The 21,959-nt window shown below is 43.7% G+C and overlaps 1 pseudogene; it reads right to left on the minus strand.

The window, feature by feature from the left end:
- Positions 1-21,959, minus strand: part of LOC134609487 (patched domain-containing protein 3-like) — a 40,383-nt pseudogene that overhangs the window by 10,954 nt on the left and 7,470 nt on the right.

Consider the following 21,959-nt stretch of genomic DNA (forward strand, 5'->3'; position numbering starts at 1 on the left):
TAGGGGCATACCAAGACACCCCTACACCATTATCCCAGCCACCAAGGGCATCCATTTCCAGTGTAGGGGCATACCGAGACACCCCTACACCCCCAGGTTCGTAGCTACCGCCGAGCTCGAACCTACCACCAAATCTAAAGGTAAGTATTCCTCCTGACCTATCCCACTTACCAAAAACCGACCTACCCCCAATTAACCTAATCCATCCCCCGCCGCCGTGACAAAACGGGAGAGTCATACCTCTTAGCCACTTACAATCTCACTCACCCGAAAAGCCCCCAAAAATGCCCATACAAAAGCCACCTTAAATAACAAGACCTCGAACAAAGAGAAACATAAACTCGGCAGGGCTCCCAATAGTTGTTGAAGCAACATAAAAGACACCGGCCTCCTAGTGTCAGGTGATAACTTCCCTTTGCGGTAACCCTTTACTGCCTGCCGCACAATAAAGGACTTCGTCGAATCCTCCCACCCACGGAGCTTGAAGAGGAACGCCAATGCTGCCAGGTTCCGGCCGACCACTGCCGGAGAAGCCCCTGCTGCGAACAGCCGGCAAAGCAACCATAATAGGGTATCGAGACGTACCTTTGCGGATACCATGTCCCCCGTACAGCCTAATGCTTCGTCCCACCTTTTCCACACTTTACTATACGCCGCCAACGTGCCCGGAGCCAACGAATCCCTGATCAGTCTTCCAAGCAAGAGGTCCCGAGCCGCCACATGTGATCCGGACATGGCAGACCCTCCCTTTGTGCGTTCGGAGCCTCCACCCGAAATGTTTCCCACTGAAAGCGAGAAGGTGCATCAGCAATTACGTTCAAGAATCCAGGAACATGACGTACACGAAAAACAATATTCAACTGCATGCAATACAAAACAAACCGACGAAGTAGACGCACCCCTGGGACCGATGACGCCGAAAGATTGTTCACAGCCTCCACAACAGCCATATTGTCTGTAAAGAAAACCATTCTCCTATCACGTAAGACCTGGCCCCACAAGGAGAGCGCTACCAAACAGAACAGAGAGCCCCGTCAATGTCATCATTGACTGATGACCCTTTCGGGTATGACAAATGGTGGATAAGGCGAAATTTTCCCGCCTCCTTCTTTGGCACTACGCCTAAAGGGGAAACCCTAAGATCCGGCAGCGGTGGCTCCCTATACGGTCCCGCCATCCGGCCCAGGCGAACCTCATGAAGCAATTTCTCACATACTACATCATGATGTTCGCCCACTGAGCGCAGATTACGGAAACGGGAAACCACAACCCGTTCCCGGAAGGGAATGATGAAACCCTTTGTAAATCCCTCAAACAATAAACGGGCATCCTCCCACTTACCGTAGTTGTTTAGCCAAGGGAGCATCGCGTCTACCCTCACTGGTGACCGCCCCAGAGGCAGCGGATGTTCTATCTCTTTACCCGTGGTTTGGTCATATGCTCCCCCAACACAGCATGCTCTGTATAGAACAGAACTTTCATTGTTCACACTTTTTTCTACCTTTGTGCAAGCTAACCAATGTCTATTGCTTTCTTCTCGCCTGCCACTGATAGCCAAAAATGCCCCAAAACATGTGATATTATAGATAAAGCAAAATAATATGGCAGTTCCAGTATAAATACAAACAACAAAAAGGACAGATGTGGTCAGATTCAAGAAATCAAATGAAACTAACCGCATCTCTGGAAATAACTATAGCGGCAGTGTCTAGGATTGTAATGCTGGCTGTCGGTAACAGGTGTAGCTGTGAACCGCTAAGGGTGTCACTATAGACCCATGAGCAGAAAAAATGCTACTAAATACCAAAATGAAGTATATACAAAAAGTTACTGCTAAATGCAAAAAATAAATAAAGTATATACAGTGGTACTAGGATTCCACGCCTGTCAATAGAAGGATATGTATAGGTAGGGATATAATGAGCCAAATGGCAACAGCAACTCACCCCTAATTATCAGCTTTAATATAGTGCACTATAAGGAGATGAGAAAAATCCCCAAGTCCCAACCATAAATACCTCCTATAGAGATAGTAGTAGATACAGGGTAAACAGAGGCTCCAAATGAGGCTAGTACAGGGGTGAAGGGAGATTGAGGAGGGTATGCAGTGTTAATAGCAGTCAAATTCGGACTGCTAGTTTTAAATTTAAACAACCTCTCTCCCTGTAAATCCTGTACAAAAAGGATTATAGGTCCCCAAATCACAACCATAAATACCTCTTACAAAAAAATACTAATGATAGGTAACAGGTGTAGCTGTGAACCGCTAAGGGTGTCACTATAGACCCATGAGCAGAAAAAATGCTACTAAATACCAAAATGAAGTATATACAAAAAGTTACTGCTAAATGCAAAAAATAAATAAAGTATATACAGTGGTACTAGGATTCCACGCCTGTCAATAGAAGGATATGTATAGGTAGGGATATAATGAGCCAAATGGCAACAGCAACTCACCCCTAATTATCAGCTTTAATATAGTGCACTATAAGGAGATGAGAAAAATCCCCAAGTCCCAACCATAAATACCTCCTATAGAGATAGTAGTAGATACAGGGTAAACAGAGGCTCCAAATGAGGCTAGTACAGGGGTGAAGGGAGATTGAGGAGGGTATGCAGTGTTAATAGCAGTCAAATTCGGACTGCTAGTTTTAAATTTAAACAACCTCTCTCCCTGTAAATCCTGTACAAAAAGGATTATAGGTCCCCAAATCGCAACCATAAATACCTCTTACAAAAAAATACTAATGATAGATACAGAGTAGACAGAGGCTCCAATTGGAGCTAGTACAGAGGTAAAGGGAGATTGAGGACGGTAGACAGTCATAATAACAGTCAAATTCGGACTGCTGGTTTAATTTATAAAGCCTCTCTCCCTGTTAATCTAGCTAGACAGGCATAGAAAAGAAAGAGTAAATCAAATATACATTAAGTGATTAACATGGTGCTAAAACCACCAGTGCCCAGTGCTCATATCCGTGATATGAGGAAAAAACAAATTGCCCAACGTACGTTTCGGTGCTAAAAAGGAGCACCTTCGTCAGGAATTTGACTGTTATTATGACTGTCTACCGTCCTCAATCTCCCTTTACCTCTGTACTAGCTCCAATTGGAGCCTCTGTCTACTCTGTATCTATCATTAGTATTTTTTTGTAAGAGGTATTTATGGTTGTGATTTGGGGACCTATAATCCTTTTTGTACAGGATTTACAGGGAGAGAGGTTGTTTAAATTTAAAACTAGCAGTCCGAATTTGACTGCTATTAACACTGCATACCCTCCTCAATCTCCCTTCACCCCTGTACTAGCCTCATTTGGAGCCTCTGTTTACCCTGTATATACTACTATCTCTATAGGAGGTATTTATGGTTGGGACTTGGGGATTTTTCTCATCTCCTTATAGTGCACTATATTAAAGCTGATAATTAGGGGTGAGTTGCTGTTGCCATTTGGCTCATTATATCCCTACCTATACATATCCTTCTATTGACAGGCGTGGAATCCTAGTACCACTGTATATACTTTATTTATTTTTTGCATTTAGCAGTAACTTTTTGTATATACTTCATTTTGGTATTTAGTAGCATTTTTTCTGCTCATGGGTCTATAGTGACACCCTTAGCGGTTCACAGCTACACCTGTTACCGACAGCCAGCATTACAATCCTAGACACTGCCGCTATAGTTATTTCCAGAGATGCGGTTAGTTTCATTTGATTTCTTGAATCTGACCACATCTGTCCTTTTTGTTGTTTGATTTTGTATATATGGGGTTATGCCCCTTCTTGAGACATCTGGAGTCTCTAATTGGTACACCAGTCTCTGAGTAGACACTCGGCATTACTTCCTCGGGTTATCCGGGGTTGTCGGCACAGGTGTACACCCAGAGACACTGAACTTTTTGTTCTCTGTTTTCCAGTTCCAGTATAAATACAAAAAGACTGGACCGATCCAAATGTTGTCATAATTCCTATGTAGAAAGCAAGAACATCAGTTAAAGTAGTTATAGTTATGGAGACTGCTGCTTCTGCATATGTGTTCCCCATTCTTTCTTCAAGTGTACTCTTAACGTTTGTCTGACTCCAACTGGAAATCATTATGAACATATCATCCACTCCAACCCCTAGACAAAAAAAAATACATTTTTAAAAATATGATACATATGGTAAAGGTATAACTTTACACTTCAGTTGCAGATTCATGAGGCATATTAGGGCAAATTAACCCCCAAAAAGACGAAGAACTTATGCCTGGCTGGTAATATGGCAAAGGTTGGTTGCAGGAACCGCACTCACTCCCAACGGCCACGGGTGCTCTGGAACAGGACCAGCAATCCCAACACGATAAGGCAATAAGAAAAATTCACAGGAACTCCAAATGTGAAAGCCGTAGGCAGATTTATTGCAACAAAATGCACAGCAACGTTTCGACCTAACAAGCTTGACAAAGACCTCTTGTTAGGTCGACACGTTGCTGTGCATTTTGTTGCAATAAATCTGCCTGCGGCTTTCACATTTGGAGTGCCTGTGAATTTTTCTTATTGGCTGGTAATATGAGCTGACTGAACTTCCATCTCCCATACCTAAAGCAATATGGTATTATTGTGATTAGGAATAATTATAATTGTATAAACATGTTTCTTTTGTATAATGGCACATGCAATCTGAGATGCATTTTGGCTTTCACAGTCACAAATATTAAGAATAAACAGATTTAAAGGGGCAGCATCTCCTTAATGGTACTCTCTATGCATTTCTTAATCATGATGTCATGCACTTACCTAGAATAAGGAATGGGGCATTGGCTACTGTGATCACAAAGGGGACACCACACAGTAAGAGCAAGCCAAAACTGCTCAGAACGGCTAACCCTGATGAAATTACTCCAAATGCAGCAACCCATACTTTGCTTCTTACACAGTCAAGTCTATAAAAAGGAGACATCAAACAATATACAGTGTGTTAAAGGTGTTTTTAAACCATTCAGTTGAGGACAAAAGGCATACATTTCTTACAAGAAAATACAAATGGAGGGCAAGGAGTCTGTTTGCCTTCTTCATACATCCCAACATTGGTAAGTGTGGATGCAGAACTGGTGGTGGTGGTGCCACAAGAGGGATGTTGATGAAGCGCTCAGCTGCTCTGAAATGGGACAGGCCTATCAGGATAGGGGAGTTATGCCGGCCTGGTGAGCATGCATGCAAGGCTGACAGACAGTCTCTTAGATGAACTCACTTAAGGCAGGCTATTAATGAAATCTAATTTTCTCAATGCCTTGAAGTTCACTGCTTGAAGATCTTTATATTCCTCTGTTTGATCAGACAGGGAACTGGAGTGGAGGAGGTGGGAACTGAGCCTTATATACAGCCAATCTGGCCACTTGCTGTGTGCTACTCAGAACTCCCACCTCCAGGAATATGCTGTCCTCATGAACAGGAAGCCCCTCTGAGCAGGCTCAGTCCACTGTCTGGTTATTCTGAACCTTTGGCTAAGGCTAACTGGTCCACAGCTCCTGTTCCTGACCCAGAACCAGATCCTGCACTTGTTCCTGCAATGCATACCTGGTCCTACCCTGCTCCCAGCATTAATGGATCTTCCGGCTACTTGAACTTGGCTTGGTTTACCCATTTTTTACTTTTTTTCTGCCTACCCTGACATTGGACCATATCACAATTTTTTTCTGCTCCTCTTGAACACCTCTCTTGGATTTTGTTTACTTGATAAAGCTGCAATGCCACCACAGTCTCCTAGGATCCTACCCTTACTTCTAGCTTTCCCTAAAGTAGTGCTTGTTTGCTGCTATTGGGTTCTAGCTCCTAAACTGCTTTCCATGTTAGTGACACATAAAAGAATTAAGGATGTGGTTGAGAGACAATTAAGGGGAAAGAGAGGGTTAAAACATGCAGGGGGTAAGAAGGGAATTAGGAGTAACAAAGGATATGGGGGAGTTAAGACACACTATGTATAAGAGTGGGTTAAGAGATGTACAAAGTGTTAAGAGGGGGATAGAAGACACACACAAGAGGAGTTAGGAGATACACACAAGATGATATGGATGGTGCAGAGAAACACAACAGGAGTAGACTGATACACACAAAAATCCCTTCTCGGGTGTCAAATAACCTTGGTACGACTCAGGTCTTTGTTGCTCCCAAGGCTGGCAAGAGGATTTACCCATTTCTTAATTGACATTGTAGGTAAGTCTCAATATAAAATAGTAAGTACGGGTATGGGGGGTCATTCAGCATGAGAGGGCTAGTAAATTTGGGCTGGAGGACAAGTAAAAAAAAATTATTTTTTGGTATGGTGCACAGATGTTAGGATGTATATGAGGTACCCAGTGCTCTTCTATGAGGAGCATTGTATTGGACCACACCATAGGAGGAGGAGAGGTAAGCAGCAAAGAGAGAGCCCTAGAACTAGAGAAAAGTAAGTAAAGCTTTATTTAAAAAAAAAACCAAACAAACACTTTTACTGTCTATCGGGGGGAGGAGTAGGGGGAGACCTGAATACTCTTTAGTTTTCCGTTAAGGTTTTTTTTATCCCTTTTTGTTTTAACTTTTTTGCTGTGCCCCCTACATATAAAACAAAAAGTTAAAAGTCACAAAATACTTGTCTCATGTGACTAGTGATCTGCAAAAGGGAGCAACGCCCCAGAGACCCAATAAAAAAAAAAGAATCTGTTAAAATTTCAGTTTGATACAATGAATTTTGCATGTTCCTATTTTGGCCATATAGTCATTTTTAAAACCCAAGAAACTGCAAGCTGGAGAAATAACTAAACTCATTTGTTTCTTCTGTAGTTACACATAATCAGTGAAATAAAAAATAACAAAAACCACAGTCTCACAAGACAACAATTTGCACTCTCTAAAGCTTATTAATGGAATATGCTTTCAGAAAACTATAGTTACCTGAGGCATGATATAATCTAAAACGTTATAGTGACAAAATATGTGATGGAATATAAAGAGATCACGGATGTTGTGGAGCCTTCAAATTCTTGCTGCCTGGACACTGAGGTGAAATAGGAAACCTGGTTTAAAAAAAATAAACAAATGTATATAAAGGGTTATTTGCCTATTTTTGCATTATACACTGTAGCATATATTGATTTAATTTTTCAGCTCACAATTTCACTTTTAAAATTGATTTTATATTTTGAAAAATTATTTTTATAATATTTTGACAGTGTATTTATTTATATATATATATTTTATATTTTAATATTTTGAAGAAATAATTTTTATAGTTTATCCAAAGAATATTAAATAATTTGAAAATCTTATCCAAAATATGAAATTGATATCATATTTGATATACTGTATTAGCAAAGGCATAGATTATACAGAAATTTTACTAGTCCAAGAGCTGTTCCTGGGGAGGTTGTGGAACAGGTGCTCTGCAGATAGGCAGGGCGTGCAGGGCTCAGCTCCAACCACTCAGGTAGATCCCACCTCTCTTGTTAGACCCAGTGGGGGTGGGGGCATGGCCAAATGAGTTCAGTTGGCTATACCTGGGTGGGTGGAGCCTATCTATAGGGCACCTGGACAGTCCGCATCCACCCAGGATCGGCTCTGACAGGTCTTATATTTTACAGTCCACGCATGTAGGGGTAACACATTTTATTACATGACAGGAGGCTTCCTATTTTGCATAAACTTTCTTTACTTTATGCCTCCAGCAGCACAACTCAATCAATCAAAAGAAAAAGTTTTAACCAATCAGAGTCCAGCACATCCAGTATATAAGTCCCTTACAGGCTCTCCATTTCCTCTTTCTTTGCTGCTCCAGCCAAGGCACAGGTCAGAGTACTATTTTCTGTTATTTTATTTTATTGAAACCATAGTTATTGAATTACTAGAATTTGTCAGACGTATTTTACATTGTAGTTTATGTTGCTTTAACTGGGTTTCACCAACTTGCTCTTTAACCTCCCTGGTTTCCCATCTCCCTGTCTCCCCTCTCCCTGCCATCACTCTTCCCCTGCTGGGTATCTATCTTTCCCTAAGCGATCGCGGGTAGCTGCCGCGACCGCGCTCATCTTCAAGTGCAGGGGTTACCTCGGGGGGGATTCGTGTGGGGGGTGGGAACGAGGAGGATCGGGTTTTTTCTGTAGCTTTTTGCTGACGGCCGCGATCGCGGCTAGCACCGCGGACCGCTCAGCATTTTTGGCGCGAACGGCGACCATCTTGGATCCCACGGAAGACCGCGAGATCCAGGTCGGCCATCTTAGGTACTGGCAGACCGTCATTCAAACGGTCGGCCTTCCACTCACACTACCCTCAACCATTTTTCATTAAAGGCATCTCTTCTTATTGGTGAAAGAAATGTTGGACTACATATTAAAGGGACAGTCAGCCCTGTGGAATTCATGAATATTACAGCTGTAATCTGCGGAAGAATTATATACAATATTTAAAGAGACACTCTCTGATTATCAGCATAAAGTGTACTCTCCAGAGATGACCCCTCTGAGTGGGGTGACCCCCCCATAAGCACTGGTTATTGTTATTAAAGGGGTGACCCCCCTGCGCTGGGTGAACCCCAGGCAAGTGCTTGAGCTGCACCAAGCTGTAAAAATATTTGGGGTGACCCCCCTAATAGTATCCTGCAGATACTCATACCGGCACCCTCCACTTTACGACTCGGGTGACCCGTAAAATCCTCCAAACAACGGAGGCGGAACCTACGGTAATAGGTTCCCATTGGGCTATCATTATTGGGACACGTCCCAGAGCATTATTACTAGGCGACACAGCCTGACCGAATCTCACCTGTTAATTTATGACCGCTCATCCCGGTCTCACGGAGGGTGACCCCCTCACTAGCCCATGATTACAGCCAACGGTGCAATACATACAGGACCGGTCTGCGAACCGTCTGGGTCCATTATATATACACTGGGGAACCCCAGTCGTAAGTGGGAAGCCACAATAATTTATTACCGCTTACTGCTCCAGTATTTCGGTAACTGACCCTGTCCTGTTTTCCACAGACAGACTGAATCAATATGAGTGAATCTTCTCAACCAACACAACCCGACATTCAGTCGATGATCAACTCCGCGGTGGCGGCCTCAATGGAGAAGGCTATAGCCAAATAATTCAAGCGAGGACCCTGATACTAAAGACCTGGAACGGTCTTCAGGAGACCTTGTCTCATCCAAGAGGCATTGGAAGGGCAGTGGCCCAGCCCCGCGAAAATCGAAGGGCAAGGCCCCGTTGAAGAGGAGCCGCCAGACGGAACGCCAGGACCCTTCTACCCTCCCACTGTCGTCCTCCGATGAGGAGGAACATAATCCACCTCCCGCACTGGAGGTTATGGATGAATGGAAGGTGGAGGATTCACCGTCCGAAGAGGAAGACTGGTTGGACACACACCGAGATGACCCGGGGTCTGACCTAGACGAGGACCGGGACACCCGTCATGGACATAGGAAACCCCGCATCCGGGCGGACGGATCAAAAGAGGGCGCTTTCCTGGACCCCCAGGGCATGCCGATGTTCGACCTTCGCACAATCCGCCACCCAAGGTCATCGGAGTGGGCTCTCCCGGACCACCTGGCCCAATTCATCCACTTTTGGCTACGACAGCCAATGGAAAGAGAAGTGCGTGCACGACTCAAAGCCGAGTGTCCGAGGCCAATACTTCCGGACATGATTGCTCATACCCCGGAATTTGATGCTACGGTAGTCTTGTTCATGTCACGAGCGGGCCGTGATCCGCGCAAGGGCATCGAGAAGGGCCTCAAGGCTTCACAGGATAAGCTTTTGGACATGCTGGGCCCACTAGCAAAGATCTTATACCTTGCCGATGACGCCCTCACGGGAGGCAGTGCTCTAGATGCCCACGACATCCGGGAATGGGCTCAACGAGCGATCTGCATGTTGGGCAATACTAACGCAGCCCTATGTACGGAGAGACGCAAGGCTGCTCTGCTCAAAATGGACTCCAAACTTCTGCAGCTGGGAAAAAAGTAGTTGGGTCCACAAGCCATCGGCCAATTGTTTGGGGAGTCGTTCATAGGTGAATTGAAGAAACATGTTAATCTGTTCACTACATTAAGCAAAGCACAAACTTCGATCAAACAAGTTTTCCGCAAACCCACAACATACAGAGGGGTTTTCGGCAGGGCTGGTCGCCAACGGGGCCGAGCCACCAGCCGCTTCTGGCCGACAGGCCCCAGGAATCAAACGTCGCAAGCTTTCTTCCCATCGAGACCACCGTTCACTAGAGGTTCCTTCCGTCCCAGAGGGGCACGCGCCCGCGGACGCATCAACACAGGTGAGCACTCAAAGACCAATATATTGCCAATCTCATTTAACTGCTGGCAGACTGTCTCTCTTTTCACAGAATTGGGAAAAGATTTCCTCTGACGCTTGGATCCTCCGAACGATCAAGGGTTATGAGATAGATTTTACGGACACTCCGACCCAGGCACGTCACCCACAACCGATAAGAACGTCAGCAGAACATGCCAAACTCATAGACAAAGAGATTCGAAGCTTGTTCCTCAAGGGAGCGGTCGAATTCGCTCCGGACGACGCGGGTTTCATCAGCAATATATTTGTTGTCCAGAATAAGACGGGATACTACCGACCCGTCATCAACCTGCGAGACCTGAACGCATTCGTAGCCTACGTAGCCTACAGACACTTCAAAATGGAGGGCATTCATCTCCTCAGAGACCTACTATTGGAACACGACCCGCTTGGATTTAAAGGACGCCTATCTATCGGTCCCGATAGCCCAGTCCAGTCGGCCATTCCTTCGTTTCCACTGGAGAGGTCGCACATGTCAATTCATGTGTCTCCCGTTCGGACTCAGTTCCGCACCTTGGTGCTTCACAAAAATACTCAAGCCGGCAGTGGCACACTTACGGACATTGGGTACCCGCTGCCTAATATACCTGGACGACATTCTGATATTCTGCGAAAGCGAATCCAGACTTCGATCTCAGACGAAATCTATAGTGCACTTTCTGGACTCCTTAGGCTTCATAGTGAACAAAGAGAAGTCGTCGCTCTCCCCATCAAGAACTGTTCAGTTTCTCGGATTCGAGATAGATTCAGTGTCATGCACGCTGCGCCTTCCCAAATCGAAGATCGTGAACATTCGGAAGGAGATAAGACGTTTTCTGTGAAGAGACACGGTCCCTCTGAGACTCCTGACCAGGATAGTAGGTCTGCTGTCATCCTTCATACAAGCTATCTTCCCGGGACCCCTTCACTATCGGGCCATGCAAAGGTTGAAAGCTCACCATCTAAGGCGGGGACACTCGTACAACAAGGAAATCGGAATAACTGCGAAGGTACGGACGGAACTTCGTTGGTGGCTCCTCCACATGGAAGCTTGGAACGGCAGAGCCATCTTCGGCCCGAACCCGGACTTTGTCGTGGAATCGGACGCCAGCCTATGGGGCTGGGGAGCCCACTGCGCACACGCGTCCACGGGGGGACCATGGTCAGAAGAAGAAAAACAACTTCACATAAATTGTCTGGAACTGATAGCCGGTTCCTTTGCTTTCCGCAGCCTAGCCAAAAACATGTCCGATTGTTGCATACTTCTACGCATGGACAACATATCTGCGGTCCAGTACATGAATCACCTGGGGGGAGCCAGGTCACGGGCCTTGACAGAGGCTACCAAGGACATATATCTTCCACGCAATATAACGGTCAGAGCGGAGTACTTACCGGGTCTCAACAACCTCACCGCGGACTGGTTCTCCCGTCATTGGCGGGACAACAGCGATTGGCAACTGGATACAACGATCTTCGACATGGTGCGAACACTCAGGGGACCGCTTCACATAGACCTTTTCGCATCACGCACGAATGCGCAACTACCAAGGTATTACAGCTGGCTACCGGATCCGCAGAGCGAGGCGGTAGACGCATTCCTGCAACACTGGTCCTCGTTAGGAGCATACGCTTTCCCACCGTTTTCGATGTTGGCAAGGGTACTTCACAAAATACGTATGTCCAAAACATTGTTAATATTAGTAGCACCTCTGTGGAGAAGCCAAGCTTGGTTCCCAGACCTACTAGCATTGTCACAGGACCATCCACTAGTACTGCCAACGTTTCCAACGATTCTCACGAACCCGAGTGCGGAGCCTCACCCATTAATAGTGCAGGACCGTCTAGAATTGGTAGTCTGGACTCTTTCAGGGGATCTTGGGCAGTCTCAGATCTATCGCAAGCGACTAAAGATCTCCTATGGGACTCATGGGCACTGGTACAAGACATAGCTAAATGGCAGCATGGAATGTATGGGACCGCTGGTGTCTGGGACGGTGCCTTGATCCCTTTACAGCACCTGTCTCAGCCATACTAAATTTCCTTTCCTACTTGTTCTCCACAGGAAAATCGTACCGATCTATTAATGTTACTCACTCCGCTATCTCGGCGGCGCATATCCCTATCAACGGTACCCCAGTGGGCCAAGAAGCATCGGTGTGTAGGCTATTACGGGGCATCAAATTAGCCAGACCATCAGCTCCGAAGTATCAACGTCTATGGGATGTAGACGTGGTTATTCGTTTCATCCGGGAATAGCCTGATAACACGCCCCTGTCACTCAGACAATTGACCGCCAAGCTCACCTTGTTGTTATGCTTAGTATTCTTTCGTCGGGTTTCGGATGTTCGTGCATTTGACGTAGACGGTTTCTCTATAACCCCTGTCGGTGTTACATTTTTGATTTCACGCAGGACGAAGACGGATTCAAAGTCCGTGTCCTATCCCTTTTTTCCGACGGTTCCTCGTCTTTGTGTCGTCGATACCCTGCTCCGATATGTAGAGGTTACAGCGCCCCTTTGGCCTTCCGGATCCGGACAATTGTTAATCTCGTACACCAAACCTCACAAACCGGTTACTACAACTACAATAGCCAGGTGGATAAGATGGTTACTATCATTAGCCGGAATTGACACTAGCTTTGGGGCCCATTCGAAAGGGGGGCGGCGGCATCTAGGGCCTTTTTGACGGGAGCCTCTTTGACTGATATTTTACGTACTGCGGATTGGACAAGGGAAAATACCTTCAGGGTGTTTTATTTTCGCCAATCGTCGCACGCGTCCTTTTCGTTTTTACCACAGCGTTAAAAATGCAAAATAGGAAGCCTCCTGTCATGTAATAAAATTGTAGATTATGCTAACGTAGTGTACAGATAATCTTAATTTTAATAATGACAGGAGGCGAGTATTTTCCCTCCACTCTTTTCTCTCCCGCCCTATACTCTTGGGGGGTGTTAGGTTATCCATTGGTAAGTAGTTACTCTAGGGACACATGCTATAGGATAGAAGTAAAAACGGAACCAAGGGACGCTTAACTCACATGATGGTAGCTAGTCGACACAACACTCTCAGATCACAGTTGTATCACACGTTATGCTCAGGGTTACATTATTCAAGAAATAAAAACGTTATACAGTATTTAATGTGGACAGTTTAGAGCAGATGTGGTATGTGGACAATAGTTGTATTACAAAACCTTTCACTTGTTTCTATTTTTTTCAGTTTAACATCGCATTGCAAAGCGGAGATCGGTTCCCGAGTATTCACAGTTTATACCGCAAGTTACCAAGTTTCTATTGTTCAAGTTTCTTCAACACAGCATCGGAAGTTTTCTCCAGGCATGGATACATCAAAGAAAGAGGAAATGGAGAGCCTGTCAGGGACTTATATACTGGATGTGCTGGACTCTGATTGGTTAAAACGTTTTCTTTTGATTGATTGACTTGTGCTGCTGGAGGCATAAAGTAAAGAAAGTTCCTCCTGTCATTATTAAAATTAAGATTATCTGTACACTATGTTAGCATAATCTACAATTATGGTACAGCATGTATATAAAGAAAGGGTGCTAAAGGCATCTAACCCACTATAAGTGGTATTCGTCACAGTTATATGCTGAATACCCGCACTCCTATTATCAATATATAAAAAAATTAACTTTACATGTTCAATGTATCTAAAAAATTATGTCAATCTATATACACCAGTAATAGTATAATCCATAAATAAAAAAATCAATATAGATGTAATGCATTCATTTACATAGTATCAACAATAATCATACAAGTAAAGTATATGTATATACACTGCTCACTTATATACACTGCTCACTTAACCCCTTAAGGACACATGACGTGCCTGACATATCATGATTCCCTTTTATTCCAGAAGTTTGGCCCTTAAGGGGTTAAACAACACAATGTAACTCCAAGTCAATCACACTTCTGTGAAATCAAACTGTCCACTTAGGAAGCAACACTGAGTGACAATCAGTTTCACATGCTGTTGTGCAAATGGGATAGACAACAGGTGGAAATTATAGGCAATTAGCAAAACACCCCTGTGGCGAAACCAACTTCGCCACTGTGAACTGGAGAAGCCTGGTTGCTCGCCTGCTTCCTTTGGACTATGGACCAGACGTTAAAAATCTTATTTTCCCTGCTTATTCGTGCCTTTTCTGCCGGGGTGTTCGGTAGATTTCATCTACCGAACAAACTACCGTACGAGGGACCACCTAGGAGATGGAGTGTGCCGTCAATTAACCGCCCAGAAGCTGCGGTTAACCGCAGCTTAATTGATGAACGCTGGGTGGCCTTTGTTCGTTTGCTGACCACGAGGCAGCGGCCATTTTAATTGTGACAAAGACCAGCGGTGTTCGGCGAGGATTCTATGGAACTATAAACGGACACTTAATTGCACGAACACCGCTGAGCCGTCCGTCGCCTGGTTCCTAATCGTACAGGATTAACCGAACACCGGAATTCGGTATTTCTATGTGAACTGCGGTAACCCAGATAGCTATGCCATGGAGCCTATTCGTGTGATTAAAGACTTTGGCTCCATGGCGATTAAACTGTATTCGTGTGGTCTGGGTGCCATTCACCTAATAATGTGCACCCAGACCTGAGCTATCTGGGGATATGTTACATGCCTGTGTGTAATGTATTAAAAGTAACGTTATATATTTTTAAGCATGATACTGTATGTAGGTCCCCACATGTGTAAGGGAGTCTTGTCTTTGTCCTGGGAGATAATTAGATTACTTCTACAATTATCTCCAGGGCAGAAGGGAGGAAGCCATGATGCATTGTGGGAATGTTTACTGCTGTGTGTCTGTAATTGGTTTATGTCTGTCCTTTGTTACAGTCTTCCATTTGGTCCCCTAGGGGAGTGTCCACCAGGTGGGAGACCTGCATAAATACTGGGCAGGTAGCCCTGAGTAAAGGAGTTGCTGTTTAACCCTGAAGCTGGAGTGTTGTCTCTTTCTTGGGGGAAAGGGGACTGTATGCCGACTGCCAGGAGTGTAAGCTGTTCGTATTGCTTTTCCTGTTCGGCTGCGTCCAGGGTTCGTGTGTCTGCTGTTCGAGAGTTGGTGAATCCATGCAGTTTGGGAGTTCGGGGAATTGGTGCTTATAGTAGCTGCTGGTCTATCTAAAGGGGATTATCGCCTAAACTGGGTTTTATCCCCTTTTGAGCAAAACGGTCCGTTACAACCCCCAATAGAGGAGTGATTCTGCAGGTGGTGACCACAGACCACTTCTCAGTTCCTATGCTTCCTGGCCGATGTTTTGGTCACTTTTGAATGCTGGTGCTTTCCTTCTAGTGGTAGCATGAGACGGAGTCTACAACCCACACAAGTGGCTTAGGTAGTGCAGCTCATCCAGGATGGGACATCAATGCGAGCTGTGGCAAGAAGGTTTGCTGTGTCTGTCAGCGTAGTGTCCAGAGCATGGAGGCGCTACCAGGAGACCGGCCAGTACATCAGGAGACGTGGAGGAGGCCATAGGAGGGCAATAACCCAGCAGCAGGACCGCTACCTCTGCCTTTGTGCAAGGAGGAATAGGAGTAGCACTGCCAGAGCCATGCAAAATGACCTCCAGCTGGCCACAAAGGTGCATGTGTCTGCTCAAACGGTCAGAAACAGACTCCATGAGGGTGGTATGAGGGCCTGACGTCCACAGGTGGGGCTTGTGCTTACAGCCCAACAACGTGCAGGACGTTTGGCATTTGCCAGAGAACACCAAGATTGGCAAATTCGCCACTGGCGCCCTGTGCTCTTCACAGATGAAAGCAGGTTCACACTGAGCACATGTGACAGACGTGACAGAGTATGGAGACACCGTTGAGAACGTTCTGCTGCCTGCAACATTCTCCAGCATGACCGCTTTGGCAGTGCGTCAGTAATGGTGGCATTTCTTTTGGGGGCCGCACACCAGCCTGGAACGCACGCCGCTGGTGAACGACATTAAGAGGAATTATTACGGGTATAAGAAGCTCTTCTATCAAAAGATACAACATATAACCCTGAAGAAGTCCCCGATATTATTTGGACGAAACGCGTTGGATATTGGACTCTTGTCTTGTTTTATTTATTTTTTATATTTTATGTACTTCTTTTTTCCTGCGGCCAAAGTTGGAATTTTTCCCAGTTGCCAGTTTCCACCACGCTGCGGTTTAGTTCCACTTGGAGTGGAGATATGCCTGTTTACATCTTTCTGTTTGTGTTTGTAAGTGCAATCAAATAAATATATTTTGTATTTTTCTTACATACTTCCCCATGTATGGTTATTTTTATCCATTCCTTTGAAGACATCCATATTACTTGAATCTACTATTTTAAGTTTACATTTTCACATATACCCCAGGGGGGTGAGAGGCCTGATTTCTACTTTTGTTTGTGAGTTTGCTACTTGCACCACATTTCTCACTATTATTATACTGTGTTACGCTATGATTTGTATTTTTGTATTATTCTAGATTCACTATTATTCTTATATAGAATAGTTCAGCTCTCTTTTTTATTCTCCAGGTTGTAGTTCAATTTTGTATGCTAATTGGATGTGGTTCCCACTTTTATGTTTCACTGTTTACTATTTTGGGTGTTAGTGAGGTACACCTGGGACCCCTTCAATTTAGCAGATTAATTATTTTGTTCTTAGTGTGTATACTATTGTTCTATCACTTTGGAAGTTTGAAATCGCCTGTAGCAGAAAATGCAGGACCACTCTATCCAGATAAGACACAGTATAGTGCTCTTCAGGAGAAAAGGCTTGAATTTTAGAAACCCTTCTGCCTGATGTGACTTCAAAAATAAGGAGGCATTTAAGGGTAAGCAGTTGATCCGTAGTTTCTTGTAAAATTTCAAATGGTGGAAGAGACAAAGTCTTTAAAACCAAAGGTAGATCCCAAGGTGGAGAAAGGAATCTAATAGGAGGCTTCACTTTCTTGATGGCTGTAAGAAAACGGGTTACCATGCTATGCAATGCCCACCTAGTTCCAGAAAGGGCAGATAAGGCTGAAATCTGTAAATGTAAGGAACTTAGATGAGACATTTATCCAAATCTGTTTTAAAGAAGTTCAGAATATTGGAGACTATAGGAGAAAAACAAGAATCTTGTACTCTTTAGCCATTCTAAAAATAGAGTCCAGATGTGAAAATATGTAGAAGAGGTAGATTTTCTTCTAGATTTCAACAAGGTGTTAATTACTGACAGGAAGAAACCCTTAATAGCCAGGCTCCTCCATTTAGTTTCCACTGCGTCAAATGAAGGTTGTTTGGAGATATGCGTACTGTTGGCCATTGAATTAGAAGGTTCTGGATCTTTGGAAGTTCCCATGGGTGGAGCGATTGCCAGGGACTTGAGTAGTGGAAACCAAGGTCTGTGAGGCCAGAATGGGATTGTCGCTATAACCTGAAGATGTTTCAGCTTGATTTTCTTTAAGGTTTTCCAGATGAGAGCAAATGGAGGAAAGACATAAGCTAGACTGAAAGACCACCTGTTGTACAGGGCATCTGTGACCAAAGACTTGGAATGGAAGGTTCAGGAGAAGAAAATTGGAAGTTGAGAATTTGATGTAGTTATCATTAGATCCACCTCTGGAGTGCTCTAACATTATATATCATTTGGAGGAAGATCTGAGGATTCAATTGCCATTTCGTTGGGATCTAGATAATGACGACTGAGGAAACTGCCCTCAAATTTTCTTCGGTTGGAACATACACAGCTACCAGCCCCAATATCATCTTCTGGGCCCATAACATAATGGGTTCTAGCTCCAGAAGGATGGCTTTACTTCAGATACCTCCTTGTTTGTTTATATAGGGCAGAGTCATGATTACTATATGACCCAGCACGTAGAATTGTGTTACACAGATGACTAATAGGTAACATATTACCGGGCCTTAAAATGGCCGGACTAATGTACCAAAGAATAGTCATGGTGCTAGCTGAGGTTAGGGGACATAGATAGGGACACATCAATAAAGGAAAGCCAGAGGTCAGGGATACCAGAAATACAGCTAAGTCAAGATCAAAGTAAAAAAAACCAGAAGAAACTTGAATAAGGAATGCGCTCTCGGATAACCACTAGGGAAACCACGACAGGGCAATGAGGAAAGGTTTTTATACCTGCTTTATCTTTCCAATTGGCCGGGATCGCTCTTTGACCCCAAAACGTGCGCGCGCGGTGCGTGTGTGATGTCATGTGCCCGCCAACGTTGTTATTCACGTGAGCAGACGTGGGGGTATAATTGGCCGTGGGGGTATAATTGGCTGACGTCCATTAACATGTCGCAAGTGTTATTGTCACGTCCTGCTCTGTTCTGTGGAGATGTCTGGCCTTGGCTTCTAGTATCCAGTACTCTTGTTACAATTCTTGTTTAGTTTTTCTTGGTTTTTGGTTTTCTATTCTATGTCTGGTTTTCTTTATGCTGGGATTTATGGGTTCATTCCTGTAATCCATCCCTGGGATTCCCAGTCCCCAGGTTTCATTTAAATGTTTGTTTTATGTTGCCACACCCGTTTGTTTTCCATCATTCACTCTGTTTCAGAGGTCTGCTAATTTCCATGCTCCTAGTTCCTGGTATCCGCTTAAGCTGATTCAGGGTCTTGGTATGTGGCTGCACAAACGCTGGTGCTCAACACCAGGGGGCGTGCGGTTACCCTGCACCAGACCCTGCTAATCCACCTCCATACAGTGACTCCTACTCTGAACATCAGGCATACTGGATCCCGGTCCTGGGTCCCGGGCATCGGACCGCCACCCTGACAGTTAGTCATGCAGACGCACGGCCGCTGATCGCAAGGTGAGGAAGAATATGTTACAGGCAGTCCGTGTGTCTATTCTAATCTTCACCCATTTCCCCCTCAGAACTTTTTGAAAAGTAACTGCGCGTAGTTCCAAAAGGTTGTCCGGAAGGTGGGAGGCTTTTTGTTTCCATTTTCTTAGTGTACTCCACTGTAGGCTCTGCCCACTTTGTATAAATAGGCTTATCTGCAAATTTAGGCCCTCTAGAAACTTACACAACAGATTTGTGCTAATGCACATGCTCAGGAGGGAATAAAGGACACCAGAATCTAAATTAAATAATTGCATTAAAATTTGAGCTTTAAGAAACACGAATAGCTATCGAATGCACATCCATTCGGACCCCAATATTCATTGTATTTTAATTATTCATTCCTATTAAATTTGCATCTTTGAATTCAGAGAATCGAATTCGCATTTGGAAACCGAATGCGCAAAGGAGCAAGGTGAATCCTGCCAAACGGAAGTAGAAATCATAAAAGTTCGCCAAACAGGATGACGAACTGGTGTGAAATGCGGCAGAACATAAAGCTGGAAGCAGGAAAGATAGGTAATTACCGTATATACTCGAGTATAAGCCGAGTTTTTCAGCACATTTTTTGTGCTGAAAAACCCCAACTCGGCTTATACTCGAGTCAGTCTGTATTATGGCAATTTGCATTGCCATAATACAGACAATGGGGGCTGTGGGGGCTGCAGAGAGATGTTACTTACCTTTCCTGCAGCTCCTGTCAGCTCTCTCCTCCTCCGCCGGTCCGTTCAGCATCTCGGTCAGCTCCCAGTGTAAATCTTGCGAGAGCCGCGGCTCTCGCGAGATTTACACTGGGAGCTGACCGAGATGCTGAACGGACCGGCGGAGGAGGAGAGAGCTGACAGGAGCTGCAGGAAAGGTAAGTAACATCTCTCTGCAGCCCCCACAGCCCCCTTCTACACAGTGCCCATCCACTGGACCACCAGGAAAGGAGAGCCCCCCTCCCTGGCCAGCTAGCAAGCAGGGAGGGGGGACAAAAATATATATATATATTAATAATAATAAAAAAAATAAAAATAAAAAAATAATAAAATAAAAATAATAAAATAAAAAATAATAAAATAAAAAAATGTAATGAAACAAAAAAAAATATTAAAATAATAATAAAAAAATAAAAAATGCCCACCCCCCACCAAGGCTCTGCATCACACTCTGCATTACACACACACATACACACACTGCACTCATACACACACACTGCATTCATACACACACACTGCACTCATACACACACACAGCACTCATACACACTGCACTCATACACACAGCATTCATACACACACACACAGCATTCATACACACACACACAGCATTCATACACACACTGCACTCATACACAGCATTCTCATACACACACACTGCACTCATACACACAGCATTCTCATACACACAGCATTCTCATACACACACACTGCATTCATATACACACACTGCATTCATATACACACACTGCACTCATATACACACTGCATTCTCATACACACACTGCATTCTCATACACACACACTGCATTCTCATACACACACTGCATTCATTATATACACACACTGTAAATAAATATTCAATTAATATAATTTTTTAAGGATCTAATTTTATTTAGAAATTTACCAGCAGCTGCTGCATTTCCCACCCTAGTCTTATACTCGAGTCAATAAGTTTTCCCAGTTTTTTGGGGTAAAATTAGGGGCCTCGGCTTATATTCGGGTCGGCTTATACTCGAGTATATACGGGTAACTAGAATGTAATAATGATAAAATAAGGTCCCCCATATAAATTAAATATTGGAATGTATCTAGAATTAAAAAGAGTACATTTCTACATCGTTTTTAACATGAACCAAGCTAAATTTAAGAAAAAAAAATATTCTTCTAAATATCTTATAAATACACTCCAAAATGCTCCACATTTTATACCGCTACCCAAAGGATCATAGCAGAATTATGTTCCCAAATTGCTTAGGTATCACTTAAAACAATGCTACCCATAAGATCACAGCAAATATTTAATTTCCAATGCTGAATGTGTACTACTTAATGCACTGGATTTTACGGGGTTTCTGTAACTAAGGATATTCTTTCCCTCAGGAGCTGTTTCTTAAACGGGCTACATACTGGGGGCTTACAAGAGAGAAAAGCTTAACTCTCCTGGGTTTTGCTAAATAAAAATTAGCCGAGTTAAACTAAAATAAAAATGTATATAGGTAATGTTTTGAACTGATGCCTTGTCCACAACCAAGAGGACAGGAAAAAAGACTAGAGACTTAGAGAGGGTATGTCCTATTTATAATTTATTTCCTGTCCTAAATAGCCAAGTTGGGGGAGCTAACCCTAATGTTATGCTGCCACGGATTAGCCGGAAATATGAACATAAAATTTAAAATAATAAATGCAACAAATGTTTCTAAAGTGATACAAAAATGTATGAAGTCCTCAAAAAAATCTAATCCTTTTTTTGGAACTAAATGCATTTTTAGACAAACTAAAAGAATGAGGTAAGCAGGAACACAGCGTAAAATACTATTAATTTAGTTTAATAAATCCATACTAATTTAATAGTAAGCAAACTATCTTCCCACTAGAAGACAGCTTACTAAATCAGTTTGTATTTGATCACTTTTGTTGCATATTTTTCGGCGATGGTGATTTTTGTTGGTTACTTCTATGTAAATGTCATTTAAAAAAAATTGTTAACAAACATTTATAATTCATTATGAACCTCTATATTAATTTGACATTAATATTTGTTAATTTGCACTATTTGTTAATTTGACATTACAGAAGTACATCATCAATGATCATTGTAAAATTTAAAATATTTACTCTA

This window comes from Pelobates fuscus, chromosome 4 (assembly GCF_036172605.1).
Source record: "Pelobates fuscus isolate aPelFus1 chromosome 4, aPelFus1.pri, whole genome shotgun sequence".
NCBI lineage: Eukaryota > Metazoa > Chordata > Amphibia > Anura > Pelobatidae > Pelobates > Pelobates fuscus.